The sequence below is a fragment of the Pelophylax lessonae genome, assembly GCF_965119305.1.
Source record: "Pelophylax lessonae genome assembly, chromosome: 3".
NCBI lineage: Eukaryota > Metazoa > Chordata > Amphibia > Anura > Ranidae > Pelophylax > Pelophylax lessonae.
Window position 1 is genome coordinate 424240192 of NC_138770.1, and position 27397 is coordinate 424267588.

The window sequence follows — 27397 nt, forward strand, 5'->3', positions numbered from 1 at the left end:
GCAAAGTCACTTGCCTGGAGCTCAGGGTGTCCTTTTTAATAATAAAAGGCACATTTTAATTATAAAAAGGTACAGAGTTTTACAGCTTTTTAAAAAAAAAAAAAAAAAAATTATACTGTTGACATATTGTGACATTTCAGGGGTTGACTTGTGCAGATTAGTAAAGTGACTGAAAGTCCTACTTTAAAGTTGGAAAGCAGACAAATGAAACGCACACTTAAAATGCATATTTGGAAGATTTTATCTGTAAGAGCATTGGTGTTACTGCCCAGCCTTTCCGGAAATTTATACAGCTCTGCCAGATAGTACAGCTTGTTTGAACCTGATCTTTTATTGCTGCAATGAAGCAATACAGCTTGGTCACTTCCATATCTGCATCCTGTGATCTTAAAGTAGCGGCACACTAAGTCTGGATGCATCCAGGGTTGGCATTTCTGCAGAGTACTGGGTTGTACTGGTGTACTGTGGGTTGGGTTTTACTGTGGGTACTAATAGAAGTCTTTAGTGTCACATCCCGAAACTTTAAACCACACAAATGTATATAAAAATAGATGGTATGGACTTTTTAGGCACATAAACTCCAATTGGAATAAAGTTTATAAATCTTCATGATAGGCTGCATTGATGGGAACTGATGAGGTTGCACTAATTGGTACTGATGAGAGTTCACCGTTGAGGCGGCACTGATATGCTTCATTTATGGACACTGATATGCTGCACTGATGGGCACTAATGGAGCTGCACTGATAATCAGGACACTGATGATCAGTGCCCTGGTTATCAGTGTAAATGTCCCCTGTAACTGAAAGACAGTTATCGGCTTTCCTTTTCTCAGGCACTGATGGCTCTGAAGGATGGAAATGCCAGCGTTTGTTTACATGTAATCAGTTTTGATTGGACACAGCTGATCACATGGTAAAGAGCCTACGTGATCGGCTCTTTACCCTGATCGGTGATGCGCTGCTCCCGCCCCCGCTCTTTCGCAGTGATCCCCGCGCGTGTGACCAGCGGCTCCGATGTCCGCCGGTCACTCGTGATCTCCCGCAGGAGAGGGAGAAAGGCAGACGACTGATGTAAACACAGCCGTCTGTCATTCTCCTTGATGTAAGTGCAGAGACTATACGATCCTGCTATGTAGGATCGTATGTCTCTGTGGTTACATCACAAGCCATGCCCCCCAAAGTTAGAATCACGCCCCTCGGGATACATTTAAGTTTAAACCACTGATCATCAAAAAAAGTTAACCCCTTCCCTGTCAGTGTCATTTTTACAGTAACAGTGAATATTTATAGCACTGATTACTGTAGTAATGTGACTGGTACTCCCAAAAGTGTCAAAAATGTAAGTCAGGGGTCCGATCTGTCTGCCGCAATGTCGCAGTCCCGCAAAAAAAATCGCAGATTGCCGCCATTACTAGTTAAAAAAAAAACAATAAAAATGACATAAATCTTTCCCGTAGTTAGGAAACGCAATAACTTTTGCGCAAACCAATCCAAAAACGTTTATTGCAATTTTTTTTTACCAAAAATATGTAGCAAAAAACAAATTGGCCTAAAATGTTAAAAAATTTAGATTTTTAATTTTTTTTGAGAATTTCATATAAAAAAATGTGAAAAATATATTGTTATTTTTTCAAAATTGTCGCTCTTCTTTTCTTTATAGCGCAAAAAACAAAAATCGCACAGGTGATCAAATACCACCAAAAGAAAGCTCTGTTTGTGGGAAAAAAGGACATCAATTTTATTTGGGTACAGCATCGCACGACCGCGCAATTGTCTGTTAAATTCACGCAGTGCCGAATCGCAAAATAGGGCCTGGTCTTTGAGCAGCCAAATCCTCCGGGGCTTAAGTGGTTAAAAAAAGGGGCGTGGGGTCCCCCCCCAAGACCATACCAGACTCTTCAGGCTGAGATGGGTTTTGAGTGGAAAACCTACTCCAAAAAAAGAAAATAAAAACGACGTGGGGTCCCCCCCCAAGATCCATATCAGACCCTTATCTAAGTATGCAGCCGGCATGTCAGGAAAGAGGGGGGGGGGGTCGAGCGAACTCCCCTACCTTCTGGAGCATACCAGGACACATGCCCTCAACATGGGGGGGTGGGTGCTTTGGGGCAGGAGGAGCTCTGTGCCCCCCAACCCCAAAGCACCTCGTCCCTATGTGGATGGGGACAAGGGCCTCTTTCCAAGAACCCAGGGCAGTGGTTGTGGGGGTCTGTGGGTGGGGGGGCTTATCAGAATCTGAAAGCCCCCTTCAATAAGGGGGCCCCCGGATTCCACCCCCCCCATGTGAATGAGTATGGTGTACACTATACCCCTACCCATTCACTCAAAAAAAAGAAGCGTGGTGTTAGAAAAACAATGAGACGGTTTTTGACAAGTCCTTGAAGAATTGAAGAATGTCCCCCATCGTAGCTCCAAGGCATCTTCTTCTCTCACTGTTTTCTTCCTCCGGTCTTCTCCCCCTGCTGTCTTCTTCCTCCGGTCTTCTCCCTCCGCTGTCTCTTCCCTGCAGCGATGTCTTCTCCCTCTGGTGATATCGTCTCTCTTCGCCAGTTTCTTCTTCCTCCTCCGCTGCCGCCACAACGGTGTCTGCCAGCCATTGTATAGCTATGGGGCGTGGCCATCTAGGTGACGCAGAAACCCTGCCCCCTTGTGACGTTACCGCCCAATCATGCCCCCACGTGGGGACGTCATAAGGGGTGGGGTTTCTGTGTGACATCACTGAATGGCCAAGCCCCATAGCTATATAAAAACTAGCAGACACCGTCGCTGACATAAACGCTGGAGCCGGCGTCGAAGCACCATCATTTTTTTTATTTTGAGCAGGGTGGCGGATGAGGAAGCAGAAGATGAAAAAGAAGAAATCGGCAAAGGGAGAAGACTTCACCGGAGGGAGAAGTCAGCGGGGAGGAGAAGACCAGAGAAGGAAGACAGCACCATAGGAAGAAGACACCTTGGAGCTACGACGGGGGACATTCTTAAATTAATAAAGGACTTGTCAAAAACTGTCTCTTTGTTTTTTTTTTTGGTTACACTACACTTTTTTTTTGGGTGAATGGGTATGAGGTACAATGTACCCCATACTCATTCACATAGGAGTGTTCGGGATCTGGGGGGGCCCTTCTTAAAGAGGGCTTTCAGATTCGGATAAGCCCACTGCCCTCAGATCCCCACAACCACCACCCAGTGTTGTTGGGAAGAGGCCCTTGTTCCCAAGGTGCTTTGGGGTGGGAGGGGCAGAGTCCCATGTTGAGGGCATGTGGCCTGGTGCGGTCCAGGAGTGAGCGCCCCCCCCTTTCCTGATCTGTCAGACTGCGTGCTCGGATAAAGGTCCGGTATGGATTTTGGGGGGCCCCACACGGTTTTTGTTTTTTTTTGGTGTGGGTTTCCCCCTCAAAATCTATACCAGACCAAAGGGTCTGGTATGGTCTTGAGGGGGGACCTCACGCTGTTTTTTTGTCTGATAATTTGGACGTGAGGTTTTCTCCATACCAGAAGCAAATAAATTGTTTTGATTGGTCAAAGGACAAGTGGCAATCATCTCAAAGTCAGATCCTGTTCATTGAAGTCGGACATGAAGTAGCAGGGCAAACTTTCAGACTTTCCCCAAAATATTTTCTGAAATGACAAACTCCAAAATTTTTCTCGAAGTGAACAAAACAAATGATTTTTGCTTAATGTGTACTGTTTTTCTATGAGAAAAAAATCAGATACCAAAGACTGCGCATGATCAGAAACAATAAACAACAAAAAAATGTTGCTTTTTCGTACAATATTTTCATCCTCAGTTCCAACTTGCTGTGAAAGATCGAGAATAAACGGATGATCGTTCGCCTAATTTTCTTATAGAGTATGCCCACCTTTAATGCTGGCTTTCCCTTCCCCAGTGCTGTGTGGTTCTGTACAGGGCATTGCACTTTGCATGTAACTATTATTCTTTGTACTGCCTTAAACTAGGTTCACACTAATGCGGTTTCTCTCAAGCTATGTTACATAGTGGCGCTATAGAACATTCATTGCAGCACCTTGCATAACCTGTTGGTGAGCCTGTAAGGTGTGCAACAGATACACTACAATTTCCTCACACAGGGCTGCCAATAGCTGGGATAGAGTCAGCCCTCCTGTACCAGGCCTGTACCTGATCAGTTCAACAGAGGGCAAAAAAATAGATTTTGGAAGTATCTTTGATTGGAGGCAGAGTAATCTCATGGTTCCCAACAATTAAAGAAAAGTTACCTGGACCCCAGCAATTCAGCAGCAGAGCAGAGATTAGGATATTTACTCGTTTTCAGGAAAGGCGGATTAACCCTTCATACTACAGCTCCAGACAAATTTAAGTTCCGGCCCTTTCTTCCATATCAATCTACTGGAGCAGTTCAAAACTTTAATTCAATTTGTTCGGAGCTGGGGTGTGGAAGATTACCCCGCCTGATCCTGAAAATTAGCAAGGGACCTGCTCTAAAGCCTAGAACACTATTAGTTTTTGGGTTGAACGAAAAAAAAAAACTGTTAGCTCTGGTTGGAGCCGCTGTACTAACTATTCAACGTTAGTACAGCAATCTTCTCCACTGAGCTGTTGTGTTCTGACAAGGGGATGGCCTCCCCGCCAGAACACTCCAATCAGCACTCTGAGCCATTGGCTGAGAGTGCTGATCTGGAGTTTTCTAGCATGCTCGTTGACAGAGGCAGACCAAACAGGTTGTGTGTACGGGTCTTTACTCTGATACCGTTTCACTTTCACTTACAGACCCTCTCTCCACCCTGGACATGGAGGAACAGCATGCTCTTTGGACTGCAACACATCTGACTGGCTCCTAGTCCTAGTGTTGCGTCTCCATCACCCAGTCTGAACTCACTGACTTCCACCAGCTCTCCAATTGGTACGTACATAGAGGAAGGAAGGAAGTGTCAGCAGGGGCCCAGCATTGCACCCGCAATCTACTGATTGTAGTTGCAATGTTTTACATGCTCATTTGCACAGCCATATTAAATCCACGTTTTTTTTTTTCTGAAATATATTCTGTATATATTTTTTTTGCAAAATAAGGACATAGACCTTGGGGATTTAGTAATTATTACAGAGCTGCATTATTTGTTTTACTTATATCTGCCTGGAACTCAGCTTTAACACACGCATGTCTTTCAACTAGTGTTGTCATGCTTAGTAATCCAGTAAATTGCGGATATTATATCAGTCAAATTAATCCAATAATTTCCAGTAACAAAATAACATTTTAGTTTTGGTTGTATACCATGGAGAAATAGTATACTGTGTATAATATTATCAGCCAAAACCTTATGCAACTGTGCTATCGCCCAGTTATTGGCTAGTTTACATTTTGTCTGAAACCTGTTATTAGGTTCCTACACACACCCTGCAATTAATATTTACTGCTAAATATTATACCAGTTGCAGGTCAAACATCATCTTTTTGTTGATAAATAGTTACAAAATGTTGACAACAGTTAAATTACATATTAATCAGCCAAATTCCATACACCCAGATATATTATATATATATATATATATATATATATATATATATTATGGAAAATTGTTGCCCATACATACTGTAATTTTCACATGATTGGGCTTGTTGTAGTCTAAAAACCTGGGACTCAGGTTATCTGCTAATACATACTGTAATTTTCCTTTCCTGGATCCTCCTCATGTCAGCCTACCAAGGTCAGCTCCGCCCCCTCTGACCCCTCCAGAAATTTTAAAATTTTTAAAATCAGAAATGAAATTTTAAATTCTGCCTGAAACGTTGAACCTACCCTTTAAAGAAACAAAATCAAGTTACAATCATGACTTAACCTTCAATGCGCCAAGGTGAATAACTCAAACAACCAGTAATTTTTTTCCATGCAGTGGGGCATGTGTAAATTGCTTGTTTTTGTCCAGGGGATTGGAGAGTAGTGATATACTGTACTCACCTAATGCTCTGATCCTCCCAGCGCAAGACTAATCCCTGCGGCTAAACCCACCCACCCCCCCAGGCTAGTTATCTTGTGTGGTGGACTGTTCCTGACATCATCATGCCCTTAGACTGACTGGACATAAATATGTCAGGAACAGTCCAACACTAGATTTTGCGAAGCTATGTTTTCTGGTGGATCGAAGGATCGGTTGAGTATAGGCTTTGTGTTCACTTCTAGACAAAACAAGCAGTTAACCAAATGCAGTGGGGTTATATAGCCTCAGCTACTGTAGTGGGTCAAGCATGCACAGAAGCATCTTTTCCTTGTTGAGCGCATTGTTTTGCCATTTTTTGACACTCAAAGACAAGACCAGGTGAAGCTGTCAGTGGCATGCTTGCCTTCCACCAACACTGATGCCTTTTCCCAGGTCTTTGGCGTGCATTTCAGCTATGCACACAGGCAATCTCGGGACACATGGCAGATACTTCTGGTCAGATTCAGAGAGCAGGTGGCTCAGGTGGCTCAGGTGAGGACATCATCTGATTTGAGGTGTTACAGAAATTCTGTGACAGTGTCATTTTAGACATTGGTCCTACATTTATTCTGTCTCGCATAGGTCATTGAGATATCCATAAGGACTGTTATTACAGTTTTGCTGCTCTGTTGCTGTCTGGTCCAGGATAGTTTAACATTGGCAATTTTTGTTGTTTTTTGGTGCTTTTTCATTTTGGTGGATTGTAAGGTCCAGGATGGTCCCATATTAAGGGTTAAGCTTTGTGAAGATTGTTTTAACCGCCCCCCACCACCACCGTAAATTAAAGTATGACTGAATTCATCTACACTGATTAAATCCTACAATTAATGGGATTGAGTTAGCACTGATGAAGAAGGTATGTCCCTTGAAAACACGTCAGCTGCACCTTACCCGATGGTTGTGCATCTGGTGTTGATTTGTTGTATACACCTCCTGTAACATTTCTCCTTTTGTGAGTATAATTTTTGCATTTTATTATTCATTAAGAAATGATACAGTAATGCACAAGGCTGGTGTGCCTTCTTTCTTTGTTTGCTACCAGCTATTGGATGGTTTAACAGTTTGGTTGGGAACACATGCAAATGTGGCACTTAGCATCCTGGCATGCCAAAAATGCAACTGTGCCTGGAAACCGTTAAATTAATGGGTATAGTTCTGTTTTAAGGAAGTTGGGAAATACCAGACTTACTGTTCATATCACCAGGTAAAAATAAAGGGGAAAAAAAATCCTAAAAAAGAACTATGATAGCCACCACATCTAAGAATTGCTAAACAGCCCCTTATCACATTTCTTATTGTTTTGGTTTAGATTTGCTTTAGAAAAAGGGAAAGGAAATCTGTACAACTTTTAAAGTATTTTTATGTATAGCTGATTAGTGTATGCATACAAGGGGAAAAAAAGCTATATATTCTCCTTGCATATACAGTGGGTACGGAAAGTATTCAGACCCCCTTAAATTTTTCACTCTTTGTTATATTGCAGCCATTTGCTAAAATCATTTAAGTTCATTCTTCTTCCTCATGAATGTACACATAGCACCCCATACTGACAGAAAAACACAGAATTGTTGACATTGTTGCAGATTTATTAAAAAAGAAAAACTGAAATATCACATGGTCCTAAGTATTCAGACCCTTTGCTGTGACACTCATATATTTAACTCAGGTGCTTTCCATTTCTTCTGATCATCCTTGAGATGGCTCTACACCTTCATTTGAGTCCAGCTGTGTTTGATTATACTGATTGGACTTGATTAGGAAAGCCACACACCTGTCTATATAAGACCTTCCAGATCACAATGCATGTCAGAGCAAATGAGAATCATGAGGTCAAAGGAACTGCCTGAAGAGCTCAGAGACAGAATTGTGGCAAGGCACAGATCTGGCCAAGGTTACAAAAATATGTCTGCTGCACTTAAGGTTCCTAAGAGCACAGTGGCCTCCATAATCCTCAAATGGAAGACGTTTGGGACGACCAGAACCCTTCCTAGAGCTGGCCGTCCGGCCAAATTGAGCTATCGGGGGAGAAGAGCCTTGGTGAGAGAGGTAAAGAAGAACCCAAAGATCACTGTGGCTGAGCTCCAGAGATGCAGTCAGGAGATGGGAGAAAGTTGTAGAAAGTCAACCATCACTGCAGCCCTCCACCAGTCGGGGCTTTATGGCAGAGTGGCCCGACGGAAGCCTCTCCTCAGTGTAAGACACATGAAAGCCCGCATGGAGTTTGCTAAAAAACACCTGAAGGACTCCAAGATGGTGAGAAATAAGATTCTCTGGTCTGATGAGACCAAAATAGAACTTTTTGGCCTTAATTCTAAGCGGTATGTGTGGAGAAAACCAGGCACTGCTCATCACCTGTCCAATACAGTCCCAACAGTGAAGCATGGTGGTGGCAGCATCATGCTGTGGGGGTGTTTTTCAGCTGCAGGGACAGGACGACTGGTTGCAATCGAGGGAAAGATGAATGCGGCCAAGTACAGGGATATCCTGGACAAAAACCTTCTCCAGAGTGCTCTGGACCTCAGACTGGGCCGAAGGTTTACCTTCCAACAAGACAATGACCCTAAGCACACCGCTAAAATAACGAAGGAGTGGCTTCACAACAACTCCGTGACTGTTCTTGAATGGCCCAGCCAGAGCCCTGACTTAAACCCAATTGAGCATCTCTGGAGAGACCTAAAAATGGCTGTCCACCAACGTTTACCATCCAACCTGACAGAACTGGAGAGGATCTGCAAGGAGGAATGGCAGAGGATCCCCAAATCCAGGTGTAAAAGACTTGTTGCATCTTTCCCAAAAAGACTCCTGGCTGTATTAGATCAAAAGGGGGCTTCTACTAAATACTCAGCAAAGGGTCTGAATACTTAGGACCATGTGATATTTCAGTTTTTCTTTTTTAATAAATCTGCAACAATGTCAACAATTCTGTGTTTTTCTGTCAGTATGGGGTGCTATGTGTACATTCATGAGGAAGAAGAATCAACTTAAATGATTTTAGCAAATGGCTGCAATATAACAAAGAGTGAAAAATTTAAGGGGGTCTGAATACTTTCCGTACCCACTGTACACACACACAGTACTTTATTGCTTAATACTGTACTGTCACTGAGCACTGTCACTGTGTTTTACTGGTTCTCTCAGGTCAAGTTTATAAATGTGATAAGAATGATTGAAAAAAATAACACAATGCCTAGATGGCTTATCATGTAATTGCATTTATCCCAGCAGTTGTTCAGTAGGATAGCAAAGGGCATGTTTTGCCGCAGCCACCTGAAGGAAAATCTGCAAATCTGTATAAATAATATGTAAGTAAGGAACAGCAAACGAATAAAATGTGAAAGTCTCATGGAAATGTACTTGTTCACAACCATACAATAATGATTAAAAGTAAGCAGTCACTTATTAGTTCTTTTTTTTTTTTTTAACTATTACATAATTGGTAACCAATGTACATGAGGCAGGCTGCCATAAATGCCCTTAAAATGTGTCTAAAGTCAAACATTTTTTTATATTTTAGATACAGCAGTGAGGGATTAGATGTTCTGTCAGGTTAGCTGATTGTATCTATGCTGGGGAGATTAATCTTCTCAGTTTGTCCTGTGATCACTGTCACTGGGACCAAGGCTGGCCATACATTATACAATTTTCTTTTACAATTTTCGTTTAGATATACCAAAACCATATAATATAAGGTCAAACCTAAACATTTTCAATTTGTATGCAATCAGGCAGGCCCTTGCACTACATAGTTGAAGGTAAAAAAATAATTAGGGGAATGGAGGGCATCGGCTATGAGGAAAGACTACAAGCACTGAACCTATTCTCTCTGGAGAAGAGACGCTTGAGAGGGGATATGATATCAATGTACAAATACTGTACTGGTGACCCTAGCATAAGGAACAAACTTTTTAGAGAAAGGACATACAATAAGACACGTGGCCACTCACTAAAACTAGAGGAAAAACAGTTTAACCTTAAAATACGTAAGGGGTTCTTCACTGCCAGAGCAGTAAGGATGTGGAATTCTCTTCCACAAGCAGTCGTATCAGCAGGGAGCATCGATAGTTTCAAAAAACTATTAGATGGGCACCTTAACCGCTTGCCGACCGCCGCACGAACATATACTGCGGCGGTCAGCCCCTCACAGGCAGAGTGACGTATCGGTACGTCACTAGCCTGGGAGGGTCTGGGGAACGAGCGCGCGCCGCCGGTGGCGCGCTCCCGCGCGGTCACGGACCCCCCCGCGCGTGTGACCGGCGGACCCGATGTCAGCTGGTCACTCGGCGATCGGCGGGGGAGAGGGAGAAAGGCAGGCAGCTTGTGTAAACAAGCTGCCTGTCAGTTCTCCCTGTGTAGAAACACTTATCATACGGTTCTACTATGTAGAACCGTTGATCAGTGTAACTACACCTCAAGCCACAGCCAATCACAGTTAGAATCACGCCCCTAGGGACACACACAGCCCCTCCCTCTCAAATAAAGTTAACCCCTTCACTGCCAGTGTATTTTTACAGTAACAGTGCATATATATAGCACTGATTACTGTAAAAATGTCACTGGTAACCCCAAAAGTGTCAAAAATGTCAGTCAAGGGTCCGATCTGTCCGCCGCAATGTCGCAGTACCGCAAAAAAAATCGCAGATCGCCGCCATTACGCGTTAAAAAAAACAACAAAAATTACAAAAATCTTTCCCTTTGTTAGTAAACGCGATAACTTTTGCGCAAACCAATCAAAATACGCTTTTTGCGATTTTGTTTACCAAACATATGTAGCATAAAACAAATTGGCCGAAAATTTTAAAAAATTTTGATTTTTACTTTTTTTTGGGGGGGAATTTCATATAAAAAAATGTGAAAAATATTGTTATTTTTGCAAAATTGATGCTCTTTTTTTGTTTATAGCGCGTGATCAAAAAATCGCACAGGTGATCAAATACCGCCAAAAGAAAGCTCTGTTTGTGGGAAAAAAAGGACGTCAAATTCGTTTAGGTACAGCGTCGCACGACTGCGCAATTGTCCGTTAAACTCACGCAGTGCCAAATCGCAAAATACCCCCTGGTCGGAATGGGGGTAAAATCTTCCGGGGCTTAAGTGGTTAAAGACCACAACATACAGGGGTATACAATGTACAGTTAACAGCAAACACACACACACATCATAGGTTGAAATGGATGGACTGATGTCTTTTTTCAACCTCACAAACTATGTAACTATGTAAATCTAAAGGAAATTGAATAAGAAAACGGTATAATGTATGCCAGCTTAAAGCAGAGACCCCCCCCCCCCCCCGCCCCCCCACGCCCAGCAAAAAATTAAAATTAAAAGTCATCAGCTACACATACTGTAGCTGCTGACTTTTAATATTAGCACACTTATCTGTCCTAAAGTCCAGCGATGTTGGCACCCTAGCCTATGTTTCCATCGGCTCTCGGATGCTTCTGCCGCCATTGCCTGTAAAGTAAACTGGCCTTGCAGCTTTACAGCCGGTTCTCTACTGTGCATGCGTGCTGCGCTTTCTGAATGGCTCGGCGCGGGGAAGGAGGAGGGGGGACTGAACTTCCGAGTGTTCTCTTGATTTCCCGGAAGTAGGGACAGGTACCTGTCAAAAACAGGTACCCGCTCCCCCCCAAAAGGTGCCATATGTGGCACTGGATGGGGGAGAGGGGAGAGGAGTCAGATAGGCGTAGCTTCCACTTTAAGCTCCAACTTGAGCATTTTTCTACTCGTTTAACTACTTCTGACTTCGCCTGACTATGCCAATCTATGCAGAATCACATTCTTTCTAATTGTCCCTGTTCACACTTGCACATTTAGTCACTCAACACACTCTATTCCATACACTCAAAAAATTACATCAACTTTTTTTTTTTTCTTTTAGGCATCTTTGGTCCTACAGACTTCAATGGGATCACATGTAAACACGCGATATGAGCATTTTTGCATGTGTTTTTATTTCTGAAGAGCTCCTCTCCTCCTATAGAACTTCTTTTCCCCAGCCCAGGAAACAAACTCCTGAAGCTTGATACAGAATGCAAAAAACACCTGTAAAATGCCTGAAAAACACCTGAAAAAATGCTTTAACCACTTAACCAACCAACCCTGGAAGGTTTTACCCTCTTAATGACCAAGCCATTTTTTGCGATACGGCACTGACAATTGCGCGGCTGTGCGACGCTGTACTCAAATAGAATTAATGTCCTTTTTTCCCCACAAACAGAGCTTTCTTTTGGTGGTATTTGATCACCTCTGCATTTTTTATTTTTGCACTATAAACAAAAAAAGAGCGACAATTTTGAAAAAAAAATATTTTTTACTTTCTGCTATAAAATACTTCCAATAAAAAAATGTAAAAAAATCAAATTTCTTCATCAATTTAGGCCAACATGTATTCTGCTACATCTTTTTTGTAAAAAGATCCAATAAGCACATATTGATTGGTTTGGGCAAATGTTATCGCGTCTACAAACTATGGGATATTTTTATGGCTTTTTTTTTTTTTTTTTTTACTAGTAATGGCGGCTATCAGCGATTTTTAGCAGGACTGCAACATTGCGGCAGACAAATCGGAAACCTAATTGACACTTTTAACACTTTTTGGGAACCAGTGACATTATTACAGTAATCAGTGCTAAAAATATGCACTGTTACTGTACTAATGACACTGGCAGGGAAGGGGTTAACACCAGGGGCAATCAAAGGATTAATTGTGTGCCTAGCTGGTGCTTTCTTTTTTTCAAATATAATTTTTTGTTTACTTTTTTTAAAAATAAACAGAAACCAAAAACACAGAAAGGCTCCTTTCACACGGCCGCTCCGTGTGAAAGGTCCGCTGCGGGACTTTTTTTTTTTTTTACCACGGAGCGGATGACATTTCTGTCATCCGCTCCGTGTGCCCGCATATCATCCCATCCGTTTGCGGATGATATGCGGACATAATGTATGTCTATGGCACTGCGGATGTCAGCGGATGACACCGCTGACATCCGATTTTCCTTCCTTTCCGTGTTTTACACGGAAGAAAAAATGGGTTCTGTTCCATTTGTAAAAACGGAACAGAACTGAATGGAGGAAAATCGGGTGTCAGCGGGTGGTATTCCGCTGACACCCGCAGTGCCATTCACTTACATTATGTCCGCAAATCATCCGCAAACGGATTGGATGATTTGCGGACACACGGAGCGGCCGTGTGAAAGGAGCCAAAGGCATACTTTGGAACAGCAGTTACATACATGCCAAAACAAATTATCAAGATACCATCAACATTCCATTGATCAGCAGATAAAGAAAGGCAAAAGGGAATACAGGTCATCACGGCACCCTCTTTTACCTCTACCGGAGGGTCCCATAAAATTAAATACCTTCCTAAAACATCATCTGTCTCGATTTATAATTAAATAAATTCTCACATTACCCGTCCCTTCCAGATTGCCCTATTTGTTAACTAAAGACGAACCAAATAACGAACAACAACGAACACACTCACACAAGAAAAAAAAAAAAAAAAAGAAAAAGAGAAAAGAGAAAAAAAAAAAAAAAGGGAATTTTCTCTCTCCTCCCCCCCCCCTCCTCCCATCTCCGACATAGTAGGCTACTTCACCATCTAAGTACGCAGCCAAGATGTACCCTCATCAGACAGAATATAAGTATTCCAGGATTCCCAGGTCTCACAATATAATTCTCGCTTGCCTTGTGATGTTAACACCAAATCCTCCATCTTATTAATGGCCTCTACCCTCCGTATCCACTCTTTTACCGTCGGGGGGCAAGGACTTTTCCACAATACCGGAATGCAAGCCTTTGCTGCATTCACTAAGTGTCTTACCACCGATTTCACGTATCTCTGCACAGGTATGTCTGAAATGTGGAGCAAAAAAAAAGCTGGATCCTCTTGAATAGAGTATTCTGTGAATTTTTGAACAATGGCTCTAATTTCAGACCAATATACTGAGAGTTTGGGGCATGACCAAAAAATGTGAAGCAGCGTTGCATCTTCCCCCCCACAGCGCCAACAATTCGCCGATGTATTTGGAAAGATCCTATGAAGTCTATGGGGTGTATAATACCACCTGCACATTAACTTAAAATTAGTCTCTTGAATTTTGGTGCAAATAGACGATTTAAAGGAAAGCAAGATAATATTTTGTATTTGCCGTGGTGTAAAAGTACGATGTAAATCAGATGCCCATTTGGTCAAACACGTCAGGGGAGAGTCATCCATCGGAGTCGTTAATAAACTATAAAGTAGAGAAAGCATATGTGACAGGACCCCCTCTTTCAGACAGTACTCTTCAAATTTAGTCAAACTTCTTGCGAAATCTACTGGATTCGGCAGTGTATGTAAAAAATGATGAAGTTGTAAGGCTGACCAAAAAGTCAGTCTAAAACGTCCATCCATGTTTGTTAGATTCTCCAGTGTCGGCCATCTATCCGACACCAGAAACTGGGCTGCCCGGGTGTGTCCAGAAGCTCCCAATGCCACTAGATCTGGTGAGACTAGGCCCGGTGTAAACCGTGGGTTTCCAATTACTGGCATTAGTGGAGAACATGGCGGGGAAAGAGAATGCCGTGTCATGACCTGATTGCATATTCGCAATGTTGTACCCATAAGAGGATGCAAACGTAGCTGCGAAGGCAGGTCTGAGTAACACCACAGTGCACCCTTCAAGGGAATATTCGTCTGTGCTTGCTCTATGTTAATCCACAGCTTAGATGCCTGGTGTCGACACCAATCGACCACTCTACTAAGATGAACTGCTTGGAAATACTTCTGTATATCCGGTAAAGCTAAACCGTCAAATGCTCTTGGTCGGATCATTTGCGTCCGTGCCAGACGAGGTCTTTTCTGTGCCCACACAAATTTAATGAAAAGGGAATGAATCAAATGAAAGTACCTGGCGGGCGGCCGTATCGGAAGGGTCCTTAACAGGTACAGATGCTTGGGTAGTATACTCATTTTTAGCAGGTTACACCTGCCAAACCATGAGTGTATACCCAAATGCCACTTATCCAAAAGAGAATGTGTCTCCCCAATCAATGGGGGAAAATTCATGTCATAAACCTTAGATAAACAAGATGGAATTAAAGTACCTAAATATCTTAAGGCCCTATCTGTCCATCGGAAACCAAAACTCGTTTGGAGGGTGCGTAAATGATACGAACGTGCTCCCACTCCCATTGCCTCTGATTTGTTAAAATTAATTTTAAAATTTGAAAGGGATCCGTACCTGGTCAGTTCCCGCAGCAAATTCGGAAGAGAGAGGGAAGGATTCGTCACCGAGAACATAAGATCATCAGCATAGGCTGATATCTTATGTTGGCTTTCACCTATCCCCACTCCCTGTATGTCTGGGTTTTGGCGCACAGTACAAAGGAAAGGCTCCAATGAAAGAACAAATAAAAGAGGAGACAAGGGGCAACCCTGTCTCGTACCATTATTAATAAAAAAGGGTTCGGATAACAGACCATTCACCTTAACCTGTGCTGTAGGGATTGAGTATACATTAGTGATCCATCGCATCATATGGCTTCCCAGGCCAATGTATTTAAGAACCGCAAACATAAAACGCCAGTTCACCCTATCAAAGGCCTTTTCCGCGTCGGTATTAATAAAAACACTCGGTATTCGAGAAGTGTTAGCCACATGGATCAGGTTTAACACTTTGGTGGTGTTGTCCCTAGCCTCCCGGCCTGGGACAAACCCCACTTGGTCAAGGTGAATAAGGTCCATAAGATGCGGGGCTAAACGATTGGCCAAGATTTTCGTAAAAATTTTCAAATCAATGTTAAGTAAAGAAATAGGCCTATAACTTCCACATAATGTAGGATCCTTCCCTTCTTTCAGTAGGATGGTAATATGTGCCATTAGTGTATCTCTAAGCATATTGGTGCCCTCCCTTACCGAATTGTACAGCCTGACCAGGTACGGACCCAAAATAGAAAGGAAAACTTGGAAATATAGTAATGTAAATCCATCTGGCCCGAGAGCCTTCTTTAACTTCATAGCGCCTATAGTCTGTTGGACCTCTAACAGTGAGATCGGTTTATCTAACTGCTCTCTGATTTCACTAGGTAATGTAGGGAGCCGAGACCTTTCCAGATATTCCTCTATCTCCGAATTAAAAGAAACAGTCTCCTTCAATGAATACAGCGAGCAATAGAATCGGCCAAACTCTTCCACAATCTGTTTAGGTGGGGTCAACGTATGGCCTTGTGTTGAGACAATATTAGGGACATAGGTTGAGAGTTTCGAATCTCTCACCGAATTTGCCAAAAGTTTCCCACATTTATCCCCATATTCATATCCCCGGGCTCGGCTCCTCTGTAGGGCCGCTTTGGCCCTATACAGGAGTAGGTCTGTTATTTGTTGGCGTGTTCTTATCAACTCCGTCTCCAATACGGACGTCGCAGCATGTCTATATTGCGATTCTAGCTGACGGAGTGTATCTAGAAGCTGCATTAAATGTTTGTCTTGTTCCTTTTTGAGTCTCGACCCGTGTTTAATAAAGAGCCCCCTTAGGACCGATTTATGGGCCTCCCAGATGTTCCCTATCCCACTTTCCTCCAGGTCATTCCTCTGAAAATAATCCTGTAATTCCGACGAGATCTCTGTCAGAACATCAGGGGTCTGTAGGAGGGTCTCATTCAACCTCCAAAAGCGTTGACAGGCCACGGCTTGGTCTGACAGAGAGTAAGTGATCATCACTGGCGCATGGTCTGACCATGTTATGTCACCTATTGACGATGCCTTAATCGCATGTAGCTGTCTGTGTGGAATTAAAAAATAGTCAATCCGTGAATAACATTTATGGGAAGATGAAAAAAATGTATAATCTCTCTCCGATGGATGCCACAGACGCCATACATCTATCCATTGAGCATTATAAAACGTTTGTGCGATACTTTTACAAGCCGACGGCAAAATAGCCGATCTGCCTGTAGAAGCATCCAAACGGGCTATCAATGGGACATTGAAATCTCCGCCTAGAATAAGCTGTCCTTCCACGAACTCCAACAGCGATTTAGTCACTCTTTTGAGAAACCCTGCTTGGCGATCATTTGGAGCATATATTGTTGCAAAAGTAAACTGTATGTCTCCAATCTTCCCTCTCACAAACAAATATCGTCCCTCGGGATCAGACAAAATCTCATTCAATTTCCATGGAAGTTTGGAGGATAACAAAATAGTCACTCCTCGGGACTTAAGCCCCGTACACACGCACAGATCGTCGTCATACAAATGTTCGTCTTTTCTCCCCGGGATGTCGGTGTCTGTTGAAAAGTGCAAAGACAGCACAAGGACAGCACAAGAATTTTGTCCGCAGACTTCAGCTGACTGCAGAAGTGATGTCATGTAATGGTTAACTTTCCCTGTGTTTTTTATTTTCTGAGCATGCCCAGTCTTGCAAATCTGCGGTCTGTCGGCTGATTTCTGTACTGACAGGCGAACAATCGTCCGTTCTGGTGTCCGCAGACAAAAATTTTCATGTTTGCAAGAAAGACTCTTGTCCGCGGATTGTGTGCAGACAGCTGTCGGAGGCACCATACTAACACGCGTACAATCGGCAGATCTTTCGTCCGCCGACGTTTGTATGACGACGATCTGTGCGTGTGTACGGGGCTTTAGCCTCCGCATTGGTGGCGTGATAGGCTGTATTATAGCATCTATTCGTGAGTTTGGGCACTCTATCCCCCCTAAAGTGGGTCTCTTGGATGAAAGCTACATCCACTCTCGAACGCTTGAGGTCATTAAGCAACATCTTCCTCTTTTCTGGTATATTAAGACCCCTAGCGTTCAAGGAGAAGATGACAAGGTCCTCCATCATCGGGGCAGGCTAAAAGAGGGGAAGGAGGAGAGGGAAGGGGATAAGAAGAGGAAAAAAAAAAAAAAACCACAAACAAAAACACAATCTCACACAATTACCTCCCCACACCCGGGCAAAGCAGGGTAGTCTCTTACCACCCGTTCCCTGGTTCAATTCCCCCTATCACTAACAGGGACAAACTCCCATGTACACTATGTGACCGAAGTCACCCCTCAGTGTACTGGCCTAAATGGGGCAGTGATCCAAAGCATGTACGGGCAGAGCACCTAAAAAAAAAAGAATAAAAGATAAGAGCACCGCTCTCCCGGACCCTCTCCTTCCCTCCCCAACCAACAACAAGAAAAAACAAAAGACAAGGACCCCACTCTGAATCCTGACTGTTTTTAGAATTGAGAGTCAAAGGCCCTTAGCCGACCTCTTCTAGCTATTCTTCCTGAGAAAGAGAAAAAATAAATAAATAAATCTCTCCCCCACCTCCCCCGATCCCAAGCCCTCATAGGTAAGGGAAAGCGAGAAGGGAGGGTGTCAATCATCCTGTCCCTAATAAAGGGCACTATTTACCTCCCCCCCAAAAAAAAAAAAAGAAAAAAAAAAGAAAAAACAAAAAAAAAACCCCCCTCACCCACTCAAAAGAAGTAGAGGTGATACACCTCTCTCCCCTTCTTCTTTTAAAGATATCTTCCCCCTTCTCTTTATCTGTAAGTACCCCCTAATTAAGGTCATCAAAAAGTCTCTCCGTATACAGTTATTAATACCACTTCTAAAATAAATAAGGGAAAGTTCATACACAACTGGGTCCCTTACTACTAGGGGTGGTCGAGTACTGTTTCCCATATGTGGGCCCCTCCCACGCCCCGGGCCCGGGCACCTGGCAACACTCAGCATTCCAAGTGAATGTGTATTAAGAAATTTGTTGTGCTACTTATATAACCTGTGCCTCCAAAGTAAAATTAAATTAAAAAAAAAAAATTTCTTAATGTGACACAAAACAAAAAAAAAACGAGAGGCCTCTGACACTATGACCTCATATTTATTACCTGTGCTTAAGGAGAGTTCTTGTCTCTCAAAGAAAAAACATCATGCTCACATTAAAAAAAAAAAAAAAGAGGGGGGAAAACCCCCATAAGCTATTGAATATTAGTGTTAGTTATTATGCTGAGCAATTCCCCTGGCCCCCGACCCCCCCTTGGACATGAGAGGAGACCTCCCCATCACAATCTGTCCCCTACAACCCCCTTTATCATACTAGAGTAGGCCAGGGGAGAATAAAAAAAAAAAAAAGGGAAAAAAAAAAAGAAGAAAACCTCCTCCCTTTCCCTTTTTCCCCTCCCTTCTTTAAAGGGGATAAAAAAAAAGAGAACCAAGCAAAGAAAAAAAAGAAAATACAAAAAAAAAAAAAAAAAAATTCCATAACTAATACATAAAGGCAGCTTGTAATATCTACATCAAGGCTTAATTCTCTGTTTCTCTTCATGTTAATCCAGCCTCTTGCGCTTCCTTAGGGGAACCCTTTTTTTCCTGTTGTGCAAGGCGCCTCTTTCCAGGAAATCCTATACCTCCACTCCTCTGTCCCGGGAAGAAAGTTAACCAATTTGGAACCTGGAAGGGATCTATTCCCGAAAATGAGAAAAACGTTGGCAGATCGCTTGGCGATCGTAAAATAAAATAGCCTTGCTTATTACGAAAAGTAACTGAAAAAGGGAACCCCCAATGATAAGTCAGGCCTAACTGTCTGGCCTTCTCAAGAATGGGCCTTAAAATAGCCCTCCTCTGCAGTGTGGCTTTGGATAGGTCCGGGAGGATTTTAATGGGTACCCCCTCATAGTCTACAGTACCTTTGTCCCATGCGCCCCGTAGTATCAGCTCTTTGTCCATAAAGTAATGGATCCGGCAGACCACGTCCCTTGATCCGTCAGAGTCGGTAGGTCGGGGACCTGGGGCTCGATGGACCCTGTCGAACTGGAGTCTGGTCGGATACCGATCGCCCAGAATTATCTTAAATATGTCTTTTGCGACTTCTGCTAGGTTTTCCGACACTATAGCCTCCGGTAGACCTCTCAAACGCACATTATTGCGTCGGCTTCTGTCCTCCAGCTCCTCCATGCGGAGCTGCAAGGACATCTCTGCTTCCAAATGTGTCTTGGTATGGGTTTCCAGATCCCCCACTCGCCTTTCCAAAGAGGTAAGAGTCGACTCACCCGCCGTCACCCTCTGTGTTACTGCCTGCATCTCCTCTCTCACCTCTGCTATGGCAGCCTGTTGTTTTTCCTCCATCCGGGTCACCAATGCCTCAATATCTGCCTTAGTAGGCAAAGCTTGCAAAAGGGCACGTAATTCAGCATCCGCCCTCAGTGACAGGACCCCTTCCCCCATCCTGGGGTCGACCAGGTGGTCTGGGCGTGTTTCAGGTATCTCCGACATGGCCAGGGATCCTGCAAGAGAACTTGCAATACAAGCCGGGTCCGCCGCTGTAGTCTGCCGACCACGCTGCGACGCCATCTTAGAGCCAGATGAACCAGGGACTGCCGCAGGGAAAAACTGTGAGATCTCCCCTTCTATTCTGCCTGATCTCGTTCTCTGCACTGAGCCTTTAGTTTTACGCTTCTTAGTCAGAGTCATGTCCGCTGTAATGTTCCAAACATGCCGGTTAGGTTAGGGTCGGAGAGAGAGCCGGGAGCTCAGTAGATGTGTGTCTCTACTCCGCCATGGCTTAGCCACGCCTCTAGCTGGTGCTTTCTAACTGCTTGGGGGCTGCTCTGACTGGGTGAAGACAGAGATCGGTGTTCCTGAACACAAGATCTTTTATATTCTTCCCTGTCAGAACGGGGATCTGCCTTGTTTAACCACTAAGCACATTTCTGACACATGTTGTTTACAAGTTAAAATCTGTATTTTGAGCTAGAAAATTACTTAGAACTCCCAAACATTATATATATATATATATATATATATATATATATATATATAATTTTAGCAAAGACTCTGGAGAATGGCGGTCATTGCAATATTTTTTGTCACGCGGTATTTGCGCAGCGGTCTTTCAAACGCCATTTTTTTTTTAAAGAAGTACATTTCACTGCATTTAAAAAACTAAACAGTAAAGTTAGCCCATTTTATTGTATATTGTGAAAGATGATGTCACACCAAGTAAATAGATACCTAACATATTAGGGTTTAAAATTGTGCACACCCACGGAATGGCGACAAACTACGGTCAATAAAAATCTCCATAGGCAACGCTTTAAAATTTTTTAACAGTTACCAGTTTAGAGTTACAGTGTAGCTTTTTTTTTTTTAATTATTGCTCTCGCTCTTGTGATTGCGGTGATACCTCAGATGTGTGGTTTGAACAGCGATTTAATTTGTGGGCGCGACTTCCGTATGCATTCTCTTTCATGCGCGAGCTCACGGCGCATGAACATTTTTTTCCTATTTATTTATTTATTTTTTTAATTTTAGGATAGTTTAAAAAAAAATATGATCACTTTGCAATGTAAACATCCCTTGTGACAGTAATAGGTAGTGACAGGTACTCTTTATGGAAGGATCGGGGGGCCAGACCCCTCCACTGCACTTCAATATATTCAAAATGCCGAATGGCATTTTTGAATACTGTCACTTTTTTCATTTCGGCGCCTCTAGCCGCCGAGTAACCCGGACGTGACGTCGCCTCCGGGTTACTACATTGAATACCTGATCAAAGCCAGATCTGGTTTGATTGGGACTCCAACCAGCCAGTGGATGTGCCAGCTGGTTGCTCGGGTCTCCCTGTGGGATGGGAGACCTGGGCAGAGCCGCTGTAGGCAGCGGGAGGGGGTGGCGTCTTCTCCCACTAACTGGGGTAATGGCCAAGCGACTCCCGAGCCACTTCGGCTGTTACCACCTGAAAGCCAACCGTCTGCTCAAAAATGGTATCTGCAGGCATCATCCTGGTACAACCACTTCTCCGAGCCGACATAGAGCTACGTCGGTTTGCGGGAAGGGGTAAAATAGGCAGATTGTCGTTTTGCTTTTCCCAGGAATGATCCCGGCTGGCTGGCATCCCCTGTATCCAATCAGTGCGCGATCGTGTCTTCAGTGGCAATCGCGCCCCCCCCCCCCCCTCCCCCAGTGTCTATTGCGCGAAATGACGTACAGGTCTGTCGTTTCCTGCAATAGAGCTGACCTGCTGCAGTACAAGTGCGGTAGGCAGTCGGCAAGAGGTTAAAATGACCAGGAGTACAATCTGCTTTCCCTCTGCTAAGGTGTGAATGCAGGCTAAAATGAATGAGAAATTAAAGTCTACCTTAAAAATAAATAAATATATTCATGTTTTTTTAAGTTAAAAAGTGTGCATTTATTTATTTTTTCTTCTCGGAGCCTGCAGAGCATTGCAACTGTGATCTGTGGATCACGAGTTCAATGTCAGGCTCTTGCACAGTCTTCCTACAGCTCTGTGCCTGTACTTCTGTACAGGCTGTAATTTTCAGAGCTGTCGGAAAATTGAAAGGACTATGAGCATGCTCAGCAGCACCATCATATTGCACTGAAACTACAAGTGTGCCTTCTGCAATGGGCAGAAGGGACTTGTAGTTTCTTCAGTCACAGATTCCTGTGAATGATTGACATGATTTTAAACTGCAATAGCGGGTGCAGGGAGAAGAATCCAATTTCACAATGGGGGATCAGTGGTGAGGATGGGGTTTCTGCATAGTTACATGTTACACCCTAAATATGGGTGTAACATGTCACATGTCCCTAAGCCCTCATTCACACTAAATCCAACTTTAAAATTGTGCAACTTCAACCGAAGTTGCACGATTTCAAAGCCCCAGGTCAGTGTGACTTCTTGTCGACCTTGATGTGTATGCAAGTTGCACCTGCAATCTCAAAAAATTGTGCAGGAACCTTTTTTTAAATCAGTGTGGTACTGCAAAGTCCGAGTCACACAGATATGAACAGTTCGATTGTCGACAATAGGGTGCGAATTGTCATGCGATTTGGACCTGTCAAATCGCATGACAAGTTGCACTGGTGTGAACTGGGGCTAAAGATGAACCCTTTAGAGCCTTTAGATACATTGAGTTGTTGTCAGAACAGGAATAGAGAAGAAAATTCCAATGGGAACAATTTTTGAAGTGGAAACTAGGAGATATTACTTTGCAGAGACCTCCCCTCATTTCCTGCTGTATCTACAGGATAAGAAGTGAAGGAAATCTCCCTACAGATGGCCACAAATCTGATAAGGCTTTTAACTATTCCCTGCTTTAATCAAAATAATTAAAAAAATGGTTTTGGCTTCCGATACACTTTAAAAAAATAACTGGATTTTGCCATTACAAACTCTTATATGACCTCTATCCAGTTGTCTTAATTATCAAATGAATGAATGTAAACTCAAACCTCAGATGCAGAGCCGGTATGAGATCAGCCACGTATTACAGATCATTCCATGCATACCCAGTGGAATGCACGCTGGCTCCCATGTGGACTGGAGCGGTGGCATTCTCAGACCACATATTGGCAGATCATTCCATGCATACCCAGTGGAACGCATGTCAGCTCCAATGTGGACTGGAGTAGCACCATTCCCAGACCACATATTGGCAGATCATTCAACGCATACCCAGTAGAATGCATGCCGGCTCCAATGTGGACTGGAGTAGCACCATTCCCAGACCACATATTGGCAGATCATTCCATGCATACCCAGTGGAACGCATGCTGGCTCCCATGTGGATTGGAGCAGTGGCATTCCCAGACCACATATTGGCAGATCATTCAACGCATACCCAGTAGAATGCATGCCGGCTCCAATGTGGACTGGAGTAGCACCATTCCCAGACCACATATTGGCAGATCATTCCATGCATACCCAGTGGAACGCATGCTGGCTCCCATGTGGATTGGAGCAGTGGCATTCCCAGACCACGTATTGGCAGATCATTCAAGGCATACCCAGTGGAACGCATGCTGGCTCTCATGTGGATTGGAGCAGCGCCATTCCCAGACCAGGGGGCGGCTGCCCCAGAGCCAATGGGACTTGGCTCATTCTTGGTGGGGGGTGGATGTAGCACCCTCCTAGATAAGGAGTAGTTCTACATACATAAAGCTTGTTAAGCACTTTTCTGCACACCAGCACCTTTTAATATTGTGTACTGTAGACAGTATATTGGCAAATTAATTCTGCACTTTAGCACTTCAATTTGATGTTTTATGTATTATTTTGTATGTTGAGATTTCAATTCAATTAAATTTTTTTTTTAACATGCACATGGTACAATATACGCATCATTAAAGTTGAACTGCACTGCATCTGGGCACCACAAACCAAAAACGCTATTTCATTCATTTTTAGTATTTACCCACTTCTGGACCGGAAGGATTTGCCCCCTTAATGACCAGGCCATTTTCTGCGATTCAGCACTGTGTTATTTTAACAGGCAATTGTGCGGTCGTGCGACGCTGTACCGAAAAAAAATTATGTCCTTTTTTTCCCCACAAATATAGCTTTCTTTTGGTGGTATTTGATCACCTGTGCGATTTTTATTTTTTGCGCTATAAACTAAAAAAAGAGCGACAATTCTGAAAAAAAAAAAATATTTTTCACATTCTGCTATATAACATTCTCAAAAAAAAAAAAAGTAAAAATCTAATTTTCTCATCCTTCTAGGCCAATTTGTATTCTGCTACCTATTTTTGGTTAAAAAAAATCCCAATAAGGGTATTTTGTTTTTTTGCAAATGTTATCGCGTCTATAAACTAGGGGAAAGATTTATGTCATTTTTATTTTTTTATTTATTTTTTATTAGTAATGGTGGCGATCTGCGATTTTTAGCAGGACTGCTACATTGTGGAGGACAGATCGGACCCCCAACTGACATTTTTGAGGGGACCAGTGACATTACTACAGTAATCAGTGCTAAAAATCTGCACTGTTACTGTAATAATGACACTGGTAGGGAAGGGGTAACCCATGGGCGATCCAAGGATTAAATGTAAGCCTAGGGGAGTCTTTTCTAACTGTGAAATTAACACAGAGACCTGTGATCCTAAATAGAAGGATCACAAGCACTCTGTGATCATTTCAGAGAGAACAACGTTCTACTATGTTTACAACAGCTGACCGTTCTTCTCTCTCAGCTGGGAGTGATTGTGGATGCCCGACGGCAATTGCAGTTTCCAGCCCCGTAGATCCCTGATGCCTAGTGGGGACGGGTGCGCGCCTCCGGCGACATGCCAAGAGCGATACAGGTATGGCGGCTCACGTAGCCGAGCCAGCCTGCCGCAGTATATCTGCGGTGGACGGTCGGCAAGTGGTAAAGCAAACTCCCCCATCCATCCATGTCCCCATGCTTTATTTTGCTGAGAAACAATTTTGAAGAACACCCCCTGGCATTTCTGGCCGTGGCCATCTTCAGTAAGGCCAGATGATTCATGTAGCATTTACTTCCTGGAATCTATCTCAGGCATTGGCTGAGCTGAGAACCCTCTCTCCCCTCCTTAAAGCTCCTGGGATGTATGACATCATTTGCTTAGGCATGGAAAGCAGGAAGTTACTGAAGAAATGCAAAAAAAAAGTGTAAAACAAGTAAATATGATATACTTTCCTATCTTTCCTATCTATTTACTAATGCTAGCAGCATAAGGATTAAAAATAGTCCATGTTGATTGAGTTCCCCTCTGGTGCCATTGAATGTGTCCACACGGTATCTCATAAAGATAGAGACCAGACAATAGTGCAGTACCTTCTTAACGTTTATTAAAAAAGTTACAGGGTGCACTTACATTAGTCGTCTCAAACAATGCCTCGGGACTTGGACCGAAGAGGGGGTGACCGCGGCCGCCTGCAGTGCGGTCCGCGGCGATGAGTCATGACGATGCGGCGCTCCTCTCTGACGCGTTTCCTCCTAAAGCGGACGTCAACGGAGTCTGGTCTCTATCTTTATGAGATACCGTGTGGACACATTCACTGGCACCAGAGGGGAACTATCCAGATTGAGGTCACCCAGGATAGAGGTCAAGTACCATTCAGGAGAACTTATGATCAGCCCAAATTATCCATTATCTGGTAAGAGGCTTATCCTCCCGTTTGAGTTGTGCCCTATAGCTCACAACCTCTCCTGAGCACCCTTCCCTCATCTGGATCTTTATTCATACGCCCTTAATTTCTCCTCTCTGGTAAGGGGCCAGTCCTTAACATGGTGGTGGGATCATCTGCACCTTAAAGTTGCTGTGAACATTTCACCTGGATATCTACATATCTACCATAGATATTGTTTTGGACTTTATGCACCTTAATTTTTGCTATACATTTTTTTTTCACCTGAGTGTGATTAAGTATTTCACATTGTTGATTAATTAACTGTATTTTGCCCTTTGAGGCTCATCAGTTCACCAGTTCACTGTATATGTAATAGTTTTGTGACTATTTATTTGCATACTTTTGTATTGGTTTACTTCAACCTGATTGGTTGATATTTATGAGTTTAGCGCACCTGCTTTTTTATATATATTCTTTTCCCCGATTGGTTCTAAGGTTGCAGCTTTACTTTACTCACATCCTGCGCACTTTTATACATATATATACCTGTTTGGGCACGGGAGGCGGGGGTCGGCCTGGCCTGTCTGTAATGTTTCTGGGACTGCGGGATGGCCTACGGCCCCTATATGTTTTATTATTTTGAGGTTCTTTGACTGTTTTACTGTTCTTGTTTTTGCTATGTTGCTGTATGTGGTGTCTGGGGTTCATGTCTACTTTGCTCTATTTTTTCAGTGTTCCTGGTCACATGACTGGTGGTTCCGGTGGGTCTCTCTACTGCTCCTTCCGGGGTGGAGCTGGGCGCCCTGGATACACGGATGGCCATGGCTCCGCTGAAGGTCTTGACTTACAATGTCCAGGGTCTGAGCTCTCAGTTTAAGTGAGGTAAGTTGTGGCTTGAATTATGAAGGCTGGGCGCACAGGTATTATTTCTGCCGGAGACTCATTTCCGCATCCAATTCATGCCTAGACTCCCTACACACCTTTACAGTCAGTGGTTTTTCAGCAACTCCTCCCGCCCAAGGACTGTCACTTTATGCCGCTGGACTCACTGATAGACTCCCAGGGCAGGTATGTTTTTCTTAAGGGAACATTATATGGCCAGACGCTGACCCTTGCATCCATTTACGCCCCTAATTTGGGACAGCTGACCTTCTTGGAATCGACCCTGGAGTCTCTGTTTACGTTCCGCGAAGGACAGCTAGTGCTGGTGGGGATTTTATGTGTATGGACCCCCGTGCGGATACTTCCGCTGGGCGCTCGGCGCACTCCTTCGTGGCCCACCGATGCTTTCTTAAGACGCTACATGCCCATGGCCTGGAGGATCCTGCACCCTTCCGTACGGGATTACAGTTACTATTCGGCGACGCACAACTTTTTATACCCGTATTGACATGATTCTTATCGATCAGACCCACCTGGACACTCTGACTGGGTCTGACCGGAGCCCTTGCTGGCCAGAGTCAGGGTGAATCCGGACATTGGGGGTGTTACCGTGGGTTCCATCGAACATAAACTCTCTGCGTACGTGGATGATATGTTATTCTATGTAACTCGACCCCAAACATCCCTACCGGTGCTTATGTCGGAGCACTGAGAATTC